Source organism: Ranitomeya imitator, chromosome 2 (genome assembly GCF_032444005.1).
Source record: "Ranitomeya imitator isolate aRanImi1 chromosome 2, aRanImi1.pri, whole genome shotgun sequence".
Lineage (NCBI taxonomy): Eukaryota > Metazoa > Chordata > Amphibia > Anura > Dendrobatidae > Ranitomeya > Ranitomeya imitator.
This window is the reverse complement of record NC_091283.1, coordinates 383,713,828-383,722,964: the sequence shown is the minus strand read 5'-3', so window position 1 is coordinate 383,722,964 and position 9,137 is coordinate 383,713,828.

The window sequence follows — 9,137 nt, the reverse complement described above, 5'->3', positions numbered from 1 at the left end:
TAGCTATCCGCAACCTGGTCCCAGGTGTAAAAAATGAACCTCTTAATGCTTTCATGCACTAGAGAAAATACTCTGGCTTACATCACAGAGACAAGCCATCTCTGTGACACATACCTCCCATCGACTATGCGACCATTAGACACACTACAGAGGTTATGAGTGTAGTGACACGTCTCTGTTGTCTGTCCCTCAAGGAGAGTACCATCTTGTGGCAAATGTATGTGTGGTAATAAACGTTCAGGTCCGGACCTGTGTGTGAAGGAGTGCATGTGGGTGTCCACTAAAAAAATCAGGTGGAAGTATGCGTCTGGGATTTGGAGTTCTATGGTGATCATGTCAGCTGTTCTCAGCCCTGGAACCTTCCACTAGAGTTACCCCCTAGTAATGCATGTACATAACGCGTTCCACAGGTCGTCGCCTCTGGAGCCTACATTATTACCATCACCATCGTGCTGCATTTGCCATAACATTGATAAACAGGTGACTGCGGAGGTGCATCCTAGTGGGTTGATATGTCCTGAACGTACGTAATTTCCAGTTAAGTCTGGTCTTAAGAATCCAGAGGCCTCTTGTTGAAAAGGGGGTACTGTCACGATTCATTATTGGAATAATAATTATTGGAATAATGGCCCCCCTGAAGAAGGAAGGTCCGAAACGCGCGTCGGGGCGGACGCGCTGGGCACTGGACCATATTTATAACCCCATAACTGCCGGTGAATATCATGAATTATCACTAATGCCATTTACCATGCTAGGGTATGATATCAGATTGCTCTATTACTGTGTATTTACTGAACTGCTCACTATTAATGAGGCTTTTTTTTGGTTGTGAGGTGGCACCCTTTGGCAGTGGATTAATAGCTGGAGGCAAATTTACATCACCAAAGCTAATGGACAATACTCTGTACTCCTCCTTCTAGACCTGTCCTCTGCTTTCGACACAGTTGACCACTGCCTCTTACTACAGATCCTCTCCTCCTTTGGCATCAGAGACCTCGTCCTATCCTGGATCTCCTTGTACCTTTCCAATCGCATATTCAGCGTCTCCCACTCCCAAACTACCTCCTCATACCACCCTCTCTCTGTTGGAGTCCCCCAAGGCTCTGTTCTAGGACCCCTACTCTTCTCAATCTATACACTTGGCTTGGGACAATTCATAAAGTCCCATGGATTCCAGTACTACCTCTATGCTGATGACACTCAGATCTACCTCTCTGGGCCAGACGTCACCACTCTGCTGTCCAGAATCCCAGAGTGCCTATCAGCCATATCCTCTTTCTTCTCCTCTCGCTTCCTCAAACTCAACGTGGACAAATCTGAACTCATCATCTTTCCTCCATCCCATAGATCTTCCTTACCTGACCTATCTATCACTATCAATGACATCATGCTTTCCCCCGTACCGGAAGTCCGCTGCCTCGGAGTAACCTTCGACTCTGCCCTGTCCTTCAAACCGCACATTCACGCTCTTTCCACCTCCTGTCGCCTCCAGCTCAAAAATATCTCCAGAATCCGTCCTTTCCTCAACCGTCAATGTACTAAAATTCTTGTGCATGCTCTCATCATCTCCCGCCTTGACTACTGCAACATCCTTTTCTGCGGCCTCCCTGCTAACACCCTTGCACCTCTCCAGTCCCTTCTTAACTCTGCTGCCCGACTAATTCATCTCTCTCCTCGCTACTCCTCCGCTTCCCCCCTCTGCAAATCTCTTCACTGGCTCCCATTCCCTCAGCGTATCCAGTTCAAATGACTAATACTGACCTACAAAGCCATCCATAACCTGTCTCCTCCATATATCTCTGAACTAATATCCCGATATCTTCCCTCACGTGATCACCGGTCCTCCCAAGACCTCCTTCTCTCCTCCACACTTATTCGTTCCTCATCCAATCGCCTCCAAGACTTCTCCCGAATATCCCCCATCCTCTGGAATTCTCTGCCCCGACACGTCCGACTATCAAACACATTCGGATACTTCAGACGGAACCTGAAAACTCATCTCTTCAGGAAAGCCTACAGCCTGCACTGACCCCGCTGCCGCCTCATCACTACCGAAGCTACCACCTCACCAACACCGGAGCTCCTGCAACCCTTCCCCATAATCCTGTAGAATGTAAGCCCGCAAGGGCAGGGTCGTCACCCCTCTGTATCAGTCTGTAATTGTTAGTTTGTTTACTGTAAGTGATATCTGTAACTTGTATGTAACCCCTTCTCATGTACAGCACCATGGAATCAATGGTGCTATATAAATAAATAATAATAATCATTAGGATTTGGCGTTATTAGTGGGCATTTATATAGGGAGAAATACTATTTATATCTGAGCGACTATTGATATCCCTAATTTATAGTACCAGGTCCCAGCGTGGCCAACTTTTGTATTGCATTTCATGTGTGTGATCAACTATGTGTAACTACTTTTCCGTACCCCCCTATACACTGTATTTTAATAATAAAGTTTTGTATTTTTCTACATTTAAAAAAGACCTTAGCATCATCTTTGTGTAGTATCAGTCATAAGTATGTAACATTACAGACACAGAGGGCTATTAAATGCATAAAGTGTGTGAGAACATGATGAGAGGAACTTGATTATGGTTGAAGTTTTTTGAAAGGGCAACACAGGAATAGTTAGGTTAATGCGTTGAGACAGTAGGCCAGTCTGAAGCAATGCGTTTTTAGGGAACGCTTAAACTGTGGGGATTAAACGTTTAGCCTGGTAGTGCAATCCAAAGAATTATAAATACAAAAGGGCGGACGGCACCGCTAGGTGTGCAAAGATATGGGGGCTCACCATGGACTTGAAAAACTATGTACTGGCCACAAAAAGAATAATAATAATCTTTATTTTTATATAGCGCTAACATATTCCGCAGCGCTTTACAGTTTGCACACATTATCATCACTGTCCCCGATTGGGCTCACAATCTAGAATTCCTATCAGTATGTCTTTGGAATGTGGGAGGAAACCGGAGTGCCCGGAGGAAACTTACACAAACACGGAGAGAACATACAAACTCTTTGCAGATGTTGTCCTGGGTGGGATTAGAACCCAGGACCCCAGTGCTGCAAGGCTGTAGTGCTAACCACTGCGCCACCGTGCTGCCCGGTGGAATGAGATCATGCCCACATATATGGGAGCACCTCAACATATAGGAAATGCATCATTTTATTGGTAAGCATACAAACATACAAAGGACATGTGCAAAAACATTTCACGCAGAAAAAGGATTAAAAACACTTAAAAGTGCAACATGCAGCACAAGCCTATACATAAGTCATATCCTAATATGGGGAAAATGACATCCCACATCCATAGCCCCACAGAATTACGCATAAGATATGATAACTAAGAATGTAACCATGTACGATTTTTATAATCAATATTACCACAAGTAAGGTTTTCAAACCAAAGCAGAAAAAACAGTGTACATACGTAACCCTGCCAATATCACAGTACCATATGGACCCAAGATAAGGACCAAAATAAGTCCTAACAAAAGGCAAATAGCGGTCACCTGTGATCTGTTGATTCAGGAAAAATGACACCGCCTCAAAGCCCAGTGCATGTCCAATACAAGTGTACAATGATGTAACATCCATCGTGCCAACGATCGTGTCCTCTGGAACCGTCAGATCTTGCAGTTGCCGAATCAGATGATTGCAAAAAATGATCCAGGTTAATACAAGGCCTCTCATACAAACTGCCAATGCCCGCCACGAAAAAATTAACAGTATTGGCAAATAAATGGATATGTATGGCGTAATAGACTTTGCTTGAGCCCAGAGTAAGAGCATTAATCAAGTGTACTACAGTTTCCATAGGATATGTGTGCAACTTGTATTTATGTCCAATATAAGGGTCCATCATACTATCATATGGCTTATATTTGGCCGTCTCCTGGCATTTTACTTTTTCTATGCCACATGACTGGCCCAGGGCGGCACGGTGGCGCAGTGGTTAGCACAGCAGCCTTGCAGCGCTGGAGTCCTGGGTTCTAATCCCACCTTGGACAACATCTGCAAAGAGTTTGTATGTTCTCTCCGTGTTTGCGTGGGTTTCCTCCCACATTCCAAAGACATACTGATAGGGAATTTAGATTGTGAGACCCATCGGGGACAGCGATGATAATGTGTGCAAACTGTAAAGCGCTGCGTAATATGTTAGCGCTATATAAAAATAAAGATTATTAGATTTATTAAAGATTATTAATAACTGAAACTACCATGTTCTCCTCTTCTTTTGTGTGTTATAGAGCATACAAGCGTTTTTTTAGGGCATCATCTGCTTGTTATTTGCTCCCTCAGCCTGTGCGCAGGCGCAGCCGTATGTGACATCAGCCTTCTGTGAATTGCTGTCTATGCACCGGCGCCGTATTGTTCTTTGTAATGCGCATGCATGGGTTTCGCTAGCGCGCAACTTTATTGACAGCACGCCGATTATGGTCACTAACAAAATGGCTGCGACTGCCCTGCTCCATGTGTTCTCGTGCCGCCATCTCTTTAACAGGTGAACACCATTAACGTATTGTTAATATGTATATATACTTGCTGTGCATTTCACATAACATGCCATTTTCCCTGAGAAAGCGGCGATACGCGTGGGAGCCTATCCCACATCCACTTTTTTCTCCCTCCCCCCTTCTTTTTCTACTATTGCGCATATGGCCTTAGTCTAATACCAGCATTTGGAGCTTAAAGGCGTACGGTAATCATGGATCTAGGTACGCATGGACCTTATCATATCTAGTGGTCTTTGATCCTCATGGTTCTAATGGTTGCAGCCTTCTAGGTATTGACAATTTGTCTTTTGTTAAAACTTATTTTGGTCCTTATCTTGGGTCCATATGGTACTGTGATATTGGCAGGGTTACGTATGTACACTGTATTTTCTGCTTTGGTTTGAAAATCTTACTTGTGGTCATATCTAATATATAAAGCTGAATGTGTGTGTATGTGAGTATGTATGTATGTATGTGTGTGTGTCCGGGATTGGCATCTGCACCGTCGCAGCTACAGCCACAAAATTTTGCACAGTCACACGTCTGGATCCCGAGAGCGTCATAGGCTATGTTGTGAGGCGAAATGTTAACCCTGCGTGTTCCAATTCACCGAACAATTTTGCCCCTATCTACATAATGGGGAAAAAGTGAAAGGAAAATTGTTGGAGGCAAATTGACAGCTGCCAGGTGTGAACAAGGGGGACTTAAAGAGTGAGAGCGATGGCGCCAAAGAGTATATACCGTACAGTTGCTAAGGTGGGGCCCCGACATGGGATACTCACCCCACACGAGGATATGAACACACACACACAAAATGCGCCACACACTACTACGTGCTTGAACACATATACCACCCTCAGCACACATTTCACCACACATATACCAACCTTGCCACATAAAAGTCGAAACACAAAAGTCGCCGCTCAAAACTCGCCACGCGCAAAACACGCCACGTGCAAAACTAGGCTCACGCAAAACTCGCCACACGTGCAAAACTCACCTCATGGAAAACTCGCCACACGCGGAAAAATTGCCACATGCACAAAAGTTGCAACACATGCAAAAGTTGCCTCACACAAAACTTGCACATACTCAAAACGCACCACACATAAAACTCGCCACACGCAAAACTTGCCATGCGCAAAACTTTCTGCACACAACTTGCTACACTAACCTGTCACATGCAAGTCGACACAAAAAGTTGCTACACGCATGTCGCCACACAAAACTCATCTCACAAAAGTCGCTACATGCATGTCGCCACATGCAACTCAACACACACAACTTGACACATGAAACTCGCCCTAAAACACACACAAGTCTGGTATTATCCTTCAAAAATAAAAATCTGATTGATAAGCAGACAAAATACAAGAGCAACAACTGTACCATATAGGAAATACGGCAGCTGTCAGTCACATGACCTGTCTATTATGTGTATGTGTGAGCTAATATATACTGCCAGGGGGAGGGCTTCCTGTTGGCTGGGGATTTATCATGCTACCAATTTAGCTTACAAATACTGAGGTAAAAATACTGAGCAAATAACATGTGAACGAGGTCTAATACAGGAGGAGATGACACACAGATATATACTATATACAGGAGGAGATGACATACAGGTATATACTATATACAGGGGAGATGACACACACATATATACTATATACAGGGGAGATGACACAGGTATATACTATATACAGGAGGAGATGACATACAGGTATATACTATATACAGGAGGAGATGACACACACTTATATACTATATATAGGGGAGATGACACACAGGTATATAATATATACAGGAGGAGATGACACACTGGTATATACTATATACAGGGGAGATGACATACAGGTACATACAATATACAGGGGAGATGACACACAGGTATATACTATATACAGGGGAGATGACACACAGGTATATACTATATACAGGGGAGATGACACACAGGTATATACTATATACAGGAGGAGATGACACACAGGTATATACTATATACAGGAGGAGATGACTAACAGGTATATACTATATACAGGAGGAGATGACACACGTATATACTATATACAGGAGGAGATGACATACAGGTATATACTATATAAAAGAGGAGATGACACATAGGTATATAGAGGAGGAGATGACATACAGCAGTTATATACTATATACAGGGGAGATGACATACAGGTATATACTATATACAGGAGATGACATACAGGTATATACTATATATGAGGAGATTACATACAGGTATATAGTATATACAGAAGAGATGACATACAGGTATATACTATATACAGGAGGAGATGACACATAGGTATATACAATATACAGGAGGAGATGACATACAGCAGGTATATACTATTTACAGGGGAGATGACAGACAGGTATATACTATATACAGGAGATGACATACATACTATATATAAGGGAGATGACAAACGTATATACTGAGGGGAAAATGAGAGGTGTGAGGTGAAAATGAGGGGTGTGAAATGAAAATGAAAAGGTGTGAGTGCAAAATGAGAGGAGTGAGAGAAAATAGTGGAGTGATCGGAAAATAACAGATGTGAGGTCGAAATTACAAGTGTTAGGGGGGAATGAGAGGAGTGAGGGGGAAAATGAGAGGAGTGAGGGGGAAAATGAGAGGTGTAAGGGAGAAAATGAGAGATGTGAGGGGGAAAATGAGAGGCGTGATGGGAAAATAAGAGAAGTGAGGTGCTATAACTAACCACAGATATTTACTATGCCCAGGCAACGCCGGGCTCTTCAGCTAGTTGATTATAAAAATCGTACATGGTTACATTCTGGGTTATCATATCTTATGACTAATTCTGTGGGGATATGGATATGGGATGTCATTTTCGCCATATTAGGATATGACTTATGTATAGGCTTGTGCTGCATGTTGCACTTTTAAGTGTTTTTAATCCTTTTTCTGTGTGAAATGTTTTTGCACATGTCCTTTGTATTTTTGTATGCTTACCAATAAAATTATGCGTTTCCTATATGTTGAGGTGCTCCCATAAATGTGGGCATGATCTTTTTCTTTTTGTGGCTAGTGCATTCCAAAGAATTAATGCAGCATGTGAAAAGTCTTGGAGACGAGAGTGGGAGGTTCTAATTATTGAGGATCTTATCCTCAGGTCATTAGTAGAATGGAAAGCACGGGTAGGGTGGTAGGCAGAGACCAGGGAGGAGATGTAGGGTGGTGCTGAGCCATGGAGTGCTTTGTGGATGAGGGTAATAAGTTTGAACTGGATTCTGGTGTGGATGGGTAACCAATGTAATGACTGGCACAAGGTAGAGGCATCGGAATAACGGCTGGTGAGGAATATGATCCTGACTGCAGCATTCAAGACAGATTGGAGAGGGGAGAGTTTGGTAAGAGGGAGTCCATTTAGTAGAGAGTTACAATAGTCCAGATGAGAATGAATAAGAGAAACAGTAAGAGTTTTTGTAGAGACGAAAGTAAGAAAAGGTCGAATTCTAGAAATGTTTTTGAGGTGCAGATAACAAGAGTGAGCCAATGATCGGATGTGGGGGGTGAATAAAAGCTCAGAATCAAATATGACCCCAAGGCAGCAGGCATGTTGCTTGGGAGTAATGGTGGAACCACACACGGAAATGGAAATGTCAGGCAAAGGTAGGTTAATAGAGGAAGTAAACACGAGGAGTTCAGTTTTTGACAGGTCAGTTTCAGATAGAGGGAGGACATGATGTTAGAAAAAGTGGTAAGACAATCACTGGTGTTTTCGAAAAAGGCAGGCATGATATCAGGAGCAGAAGTGTATAGTTGGGTGTCATCAGCATAGAGATGGTACTGGAACCCAAGTCTACTGATTGTTTGTCCAATAGGGGCGGTATACAAAGAGAAGAGGAGGGGGCCTAGGACTGATCCTTGAGGGACTCCAACAGTAAGGGTAAGATGAGAGGAGGAGGAACCTGCAAAAGGTACAGTGAAAGGGCGTTCAATGAGATAGGAGGAGAACCAGGAGAGGACGGTGTCCTTAAGGCCGATGGAGTTGAGCATAGTGAGGAGGAGCTGATGATCTACAGTGTCGAATGCAGCGGAGAGATCCAAGAGAATTAGCATGGAGCAGTGACCATTACATTTAGCTGTTAGTAGAAACTTTAGTGAGGGCAGTTTCAGTAGAGTGTAAAGAGCGGAAACCTGATTGAAGAGGGTCGAGAAGAAAGTTATCTGAGAGATAACGGATAAGATGGGAGTGGACCAGGCATTCGAGAATTTTAGAGATGAAGGGAAGATTAGAGAAAGGTCTATATTTAGCGGCACAGTTTTGGTCGAGGGACGGTTTTTTAAGTAATGGATGTATGATGGCATGCTTAAATGAGGAGGGAAAGATACCAGAAGAGAAAGAGAGAAGTTGAATAATTTTGTTACGTGAGAGGTGACAGCAGGAGAAAGGGACTGGAGGAGATGTGACGGAATGGGGTCACTGGTGCAAGTGGTCAGGCGAGAAGATGCAATGAATCTGATTACTTCTTCTTCTGTGACTGGTTCAAAGTCAGAGAGTGAGCTACATGCAGTGGGGGAGGGAGGACAGTGCATGATATGAGGTGATTAGGAGATAATTTCCTGTTGGATATGGTCAATTTTTTCTTTGAAATAATTGG